Source organism: Molothrus aeneus, unplaced genomic scaffold (genome assembly GCF_037042795.1).
Source record: "Molothrus aeneus isolate 106 unplaced genomic scaffold, BPBGC_Maene_1.0 scaffold_44, whole genome shotgun sequence".
NCBI classification, from domain to species: Eukaryota; Metazoa; Chordata; class Aves; order Passeriformes; family Icteridae; genus Molothrus; species Molothrus aeneus.
In genome coordinates this window covers 500,307-506,837 of record NW_027099111.1, presented here as the reverse complement: position 1 = coordinate 506,837, position 6,531 = coordinate 500,307, and positions in this window count along the sequence as shown.

Sequence of the window (6,531 nt, the reverse complement as noted above, 5' to 3'; positions counted from 1 at the left end):
AAAAGGCAGGAGAGTGGTAAAGTACTGTTTTCTCTAAGTCTGAATGCTTCCCACACTGTGCCTGCATGGTGCGGCTTGCATCTTCGCCTTTGGGAAGCTGCCGCTCGCCGATTCTCCCGGAGGCGAAGAAGCGGCTTCTTCGCACACAGAGCATTGGGCCGGTCGCGGTGAGCACCTAAGAGCGGCTTGTGCCGAACGAAGCCCGGGACCGGCACTTAGCTTCGGAGAGCTGCGTATCTGCGTCTTCTGCGTGTCTTGCCGCTCAACACTCAGCAAAAAGCTTTTCCAGCATATCTTGCAAAGAGAAACTCTGCCAGGAAAGAAAACATCCAAAATCTTGTTCTAAAGCTTGCACGGAGGTCTGCAAAGAGTTTTGCAAGAATGAAAGGTAGTTGTCCAAAACTCGTTCTTTTCCAATATAATAGCAATGGAAAAGGCAGGAGAGTGGTAAAGTACTGGTTTCTCTAAGTCTGAATGCTGCCCACACTGTGCCTGCGTGGTGCGGCTTGCATCTTCGCCTTTGGGAAGCTGCCGCTCGCCGATTCTCCCGGAGGCGAAGAAGCGGCTTCTTCGCACACAGAGCATTGGGCCGGTCACGGTGAGCACCTAAGAGCGGCTTCTGCCGAGAGAAGCCGTGGACCGGCACTTAGCTTCGGAGAGCTGCGTATCTGCGTCTTCTGCGTGTCTTGCCGCTCAACACTCAGCAAAAAGCTTTTCCAGCATATCTTGCAAAGAGAAACTCTGCCAGGAAAGAAAACATCCAAAATCTTGTTCTAAAGTTTGCACGGAGGTCTGCAAAGAGTTTTGCAAGAATGAAAGGTAGTTGTCCAAAACTCGTTCTTTTCCAATATAAGAGCAATGGAAAAGGCAGGAGAGTGGTAAAGTACTGGTTTCTCTAAGTCTGAATGCTTCCCACACTGTGCCTGCATGGTGCGGCTTGCATCTTCGCCTTTGGGAAGCTGCCGCTCGCCGATTCTCCCGGAGGCGAAGAAGCGGCTTCTTCGCACACAGAGCATTGGGCCGGTCGCGGTGAGCACCTAAGAGCGGCTTGTGCCGAACGAAGCCCGGGACCGGCACTTAGCTTCGGAGAGCTGCGTATCTGCGTCTTCTGCGTGTCTTGCCGCTCAACACTCAGCAAAAAGCTTTTCCAGCATATCTTGCAAAGAGAAACTCTGCCAGGAAAGAAAACATCCAAAATCTTGTTCTAAAGCTTGCACGGAGGTCTGCAAAGAGTTTTGCAAGAATGAAAGGTAGTTGTCCAAAACTCGTTCTTTTCCAATATAATAGCAATGGAAAAGGCAGGAGAGTGGTAAAGTACTGGTTTCTCTAAGTCTGAATGCTGCCCACACTGTGCCTGCGTGGTGCGGCTTGCATCTTCGCCTTTGGGAAGCTGCCGCTCGCCGATTCTCCCGGAGGCGAAGAAGCGGCTTCATCGCACACAGAGCATTGGGCCGGTCACGGTGAGCACCTAAGAGCGGCTTCTGCCGAGAGAAGCCGTGGACCGGCACTTAGCTTCGGAGAGCTGCGTATCTGCGTCTTCTGCGTGTCTTGCCGCTCAACACTCAGCAAAAAGCTTTTCCAGCATATCTTGCAAAGAGAAACTCTGCCAGGAAAGAAAACATCCAAAATCTTGTTCTAAAGTTTTCACGGAGGTCTGCAAAGAGTTTTGCAAGAATGAAAGGTAGTTGTCCAAAACTCGTTCTTTTCCAATATAATAGCAATGGAAAAGGCAGGAGAGTGGTAAAGTACTGGTTTCTCTAAGTCTGAATGCTTCCCACACTGTGCCTGCATGGTGCGGCTTGCATCTTCGCCTTTGGGAAGCTGCCGCTCGCCGATTCTCCCGGAGGCGAAGAAGCGGCTTCTTCGCACACAGAGCATTGGGCCGGTCGCGGTGAGCACCTAAGAGCGGCTTGTGCCGAACGAAGCCCGGGACCGGCACTTAGCTTCGGAGAGCTGCGTATCTGCGTCTTCTGCGTGTCTTGCCGCTCAACACTCAGCAAAAAGCTTTTCCAGCATATCTTGCAAAGAGAAACTCTGCCAGGAAAGAAAACATCCAAAATCTTGTTCTAAAGCTTGCACGGAGGTCTGCAAAGAGTTTTGCAAGAATGAAAGGTAGTTGTCCAAAACTCGTTCTTTTCCAATATAATAGCAATGGAAAAGGCAGGAGAGTGGTAAAGTACTGGTTTCTCTAAGTCTGAATGCTGCCCACACTGTGCCTGCGTGGTGCGGCTTGCATCTTCGCCTTTGGGAAGCTGCCGCTCGCCGATTCACCCGGAGGCGAAGAAGCGGCTTCTTCGCACACAGAGCATTGGGCCGGTCGCGGTGAGCACCTAAGAGCGGCTTCTGCCGAAAGAAGCCGTGGACCGGCACTTAGTTGCGGAGAGCTGCGTATCTGCGTCTTCTGCGTGTCTTGCCGCTCAACACTCAGCAAAAAGCTTTTCCAGCATATCTTGCAAAGAGAAACTCTGCCAGGAAAGAAAACATCCAAAATCTTGTTCTAAAGCTTGCACGGAGGTCTGCAAAGAGTTTTGCAAGAATGAAAGGTAGTTGTCCAAAACTCGTTCTTTTCCAATATAATAGCAATGGAAAAGGCAGGAGAGTGGTAAAGTACTGTTTTCTCTAAGTCTGAATGCTGCCCACACTGTGCCTGCGTGGTGCGGCTTGCATCTTCGCCTTTGGGAAGCTGCCGCTCGCCGATTCACCTGGAGGCGAAGAAGTGGCTTCTTCGCACACAGAGCATTGGGCCGGTCGCGGTGAGCACCTAAGAGCGGCTTCTGCCGAAAGAAGCCGTGGACCGGCACTTAGTTGCGGAGAGCTGCGTATCTGCGTCTTCTGCGTGTCATGCCGCTCAACACTCGGCAAAAAGCTTTTCCAGCATATCTTGCAAAGAGAAACTCTGCCAGGAAAGAAAACATCCAAAATCTTGTTCTAAAGCTTGCACGGAGGTCTGCATAGAGTTTTGCAAGAATGAAAGGTAGTTGTCCAAAACTCGTTCTTTTCCAATATAATAGCAATGGAAAAGGCAGGAGAGTGGTAAAGTACTGTTTTCTCTAAGTCTGAATGCTTCCCACACTGTGCCTGCATGGTGCGGCTTGCATCTTCGCCTTTGGGAAGCTGCCGCTCGCCGATTCTCCCGGAGGCGAAGAAGCGGCTTCATCGCACACAGAGCATTGGGCCGGTCGCGGTGAGCACCTAAGAGCGGCTTGTGCCGAACGAAGCCCGGGACCGGCACTTAGCTTCGGAGAGCTGCGTATCTGCGTCTTCTGCGTGTCTTGCCGCTCAACACTCAGCAAAAAGCTTTTCCAGCATATCTTGCAAAGAGAAACTCTGCCAGGAAAGAAAACATCCAAAATCTTGTTCTAAAGCTTGCACGGAGGTCTGCAAAGAGTTTTGCAAGAATGAAAGGTAGTTGTCCAAAACTCGTTCTTTTCCAATATAATAGCAATGGAAAAGGCAGGAGAGTGGTAAAGTACTGTTTTCTCTAAGTCTGAATGCTGCCCACACTGTGCCTGCGTGGTGCGGCTTGCATCTTCGCCTATGGGAAGCTGCCGCTCGCCGATTCTCCCGGAGGCGAAGAAACGGCTTCTTCGCACACAGAGCATTGGGCCGGTCGCGGTGAGCACCTAAGAGCGTCTTGTGCCGAACGAAGCCCGGGACCGGCACTTAGCTTCGGAGAGCTGCGTATCTGCGTCTTCTGCGTGTCTTGCCGCTCAACACTCAGCAAAAAGCTTTTCCAGCATATCTTGCAAAGAGAAACTCTGCCAGGAAAGAAAACATCCAAAATCTTGTTCTAAAGCTTGCACGGAGGTCTGCAAAGAGTTTTGCAAGAATGAAAGGTAGTTGTCCAAAACTCGTTCTTTTCCAATATAATAGCAATGGAAAAGGCAGGAGAGTGGTAAAGTACTGTTTTCTCTAAGTCTGAATGCTGCCCACACTGTGCCTGCGTGGTGCGGCTTGCATCTTCGCCTTTGAGAAGCTGCCGCTCGCCGATTCACCCGGAGGCGAAGAAGCGGCTTCTTCGCACACAGAGCATTGGGCCGGTCGCGGTGAGCACCTAAGAGCGGCTTCTGCCGAAAGAAGCCGTGGACCGGCACTTAGTTGCGGAGAGCTGCGTATCTGCGTCTTCTGCGTGTCTTGCCGCTCAACACTCAGCAAAAAGCTTTTCCAGCATATCTTGCAAAGAGAAACTCTGCCAGGAAAGAAAACATCCAAAATCTTGTTCTAAAGCTTGCACGGAGGTCTGCAAAGAGTTTTGCAAGAATGAAAGGTAGTTGTCCAAAACTCGTTCTTTTCCAATATAATAGCAATGGAAAAGGCAGGAGAGTGGTAAAGTTCTGTTTTCTCTAAGTCTGAATGCTGCCCACACTGTGCCTGCGTGGTGCGGCTTGCATCTTCGCCTTTGGCAAGCTGCCGCTTGCCGATTCTCCCGGAGGCGAAGAAGCGGCTTCTTTGTGCGCAACAATGTGCCGAGCGCCGGGAGCTCCAGAGAGCGGTTTGTGCCGAAAGATGCCCGGGTCGGCACTTAGCTTCGGAGAGCTGCGTATCTGCGTCTTCTGCGTGACTGGCCGCTAAACACTCGGCAAAAAGCTTTTCCAGCATATCTTGCAAAGAGAAACTCTGCCAGGAAAGAAAACATCCAAAATCTTGTTCTAAAGCTTGCACGGAGGTCTGCAAAGAGTTTTGCAAGAATGAAAGGTAGTTGTCCAAAACTCGTTCTTTTCCAATATAATAGCAATGGAAAAGGCAGGAGAGTGGTAAAGTACTGTTTTCTCTAAGTCTGAATGCTGCCCACACTGTGCCTGCGTGGTGCGGCTTGCATCTTCGCCTTTGGCAAGCTGCCGCTAGCCGATTCTCCCGGAGGCGAAGAAGCGGCTTCTTTGCGCACAACAACGTGCCGAGCGCAGGGAGCTCCTGAGAGCGGTTTGTGCCGATAGATGCCTGGGACCGGCACTTAGTTGCGGAGAGCTGCGTATCTGCGTCTTCTGCGTGTCTTGCCGCTCAACACTCGGCAAAAAGCTTTTCCAGCTTATCTTGCAAAGAGAAACTCTGCCAGGAAAGAAAACATCCAAAATCTTGTTCTAAAGCTTGCACGGAGGTCTGCAAAGAGTTTTGCAAGAATGAAAGGTAGTTGTCCAAAACTCCTTCTTTTCCAATATAATAGCAATGGAAAAGGCAGGAGAGTGGTAAAGTACTGTTTTCTCTAAGTCTGAATGCTGCCCACACTGTGCCTGCGTGGTGCGGCTTGCATCTTCGCCTTTGGGAAGCTGCCGCTCGCCGATTCACCTGGAGGCGAAGAAGCGGCTTCTTCGCACACAGAGCATTGGGCCGGTCGCGGTGAGCACCTAAGAGCGGCTTCTGCCGAAAGAAGCCGTGGACCGGCACTTAGCTTCGGAGAGCTGCGTATCTGCGTCTTCTGCGTTTCTTGCCGCTCAACACTCAGCAAAAAGCTTTTCCAGCATATCTTGCAAAGAGAAACTCTGCCAGGAAAGAAAACATCCAAAATCTTGTTCTAAAGCTTGCACGGAGGTCTGCAAAGAGTTTTGCAAGAATGAAAGGTAGTTGTCCAAAACTCGTTCTTTTCCAATATAATAGCAATGGAAAAGGCAGGAGGGTGGTAAAGTACTGTTTTCTCTAAGTCTGAATGCTGCCCACACTGTGCCTGCGTGGTGCGGCTTGCATCTTCGCCTTTGGCAAGCTGCCGCTCGCAGATTCACCTGGAGGCGAAGAAGCGGATTCTTTGCGCGCAACAATGTGCCGAGCGCAGGGAGCTCCTGAGAGTGGCTTCTACCGAAAGATGCCCGGGACCGGCACTTAGTTGCGGAGAGCTGCGTATCTGCGTCTTCTGCGTGTCTTGCCGCTCAACACTCGGCAAAAAGCTTTTCCAGCATATCTTGCAAAGAGAAACTCTGCCAGGAAAGAAAACATCCAAAATCTTGTTCTAAAGCTTGCACGGAGGTCTGCAAAGAGTTTTGCAAGAATGAAAGGTAGTTGTCCAAAACTCGTTCTTTTCCAATATAATAGCAATGGAAAAGGCAGGAGAGTGGTAAAGTACGGGTTTCTCTAAGTCTGAATGCTGCCCACACTGTGCCTGCGTGGTGCGGCTTGCATCTTCGCCTTTGGCAAGCTGCCGCTAGCCGATTCTCCCGGAGGCGAAGAAGCGGCTTCTTTGCGCACAACAACGTGCCGAGCGCAGGGAGCTCCTGAGAGCGGTTTGTGCCGATAGATGCCTGGGACCGGCACTTAGTTGCGGAGAGCTGCGTATCTGCGTCTTCTGCGTGTCTTGCCGCTCAACACTCGGCAAAAAGCTTTTCCAGCTTATCTTGCAAAGAGAAACTCTGCCAGGAAAGAAAACATCCAAAATCTTGTTCTAAAGCTTGCACGGAGGTCTGCAAAGAGTTTTGCAAGAATGAAAGGTAGTTGTCCAAAACTTGTTCTTTTCCAATATAATAGCAATGGAAAAGGCAGGAGAGTGGTAAAGTACTGTTTTCTCTAAGTCTGAATGCTGCCCACACTGTGCCTGCGTGGTGCGGC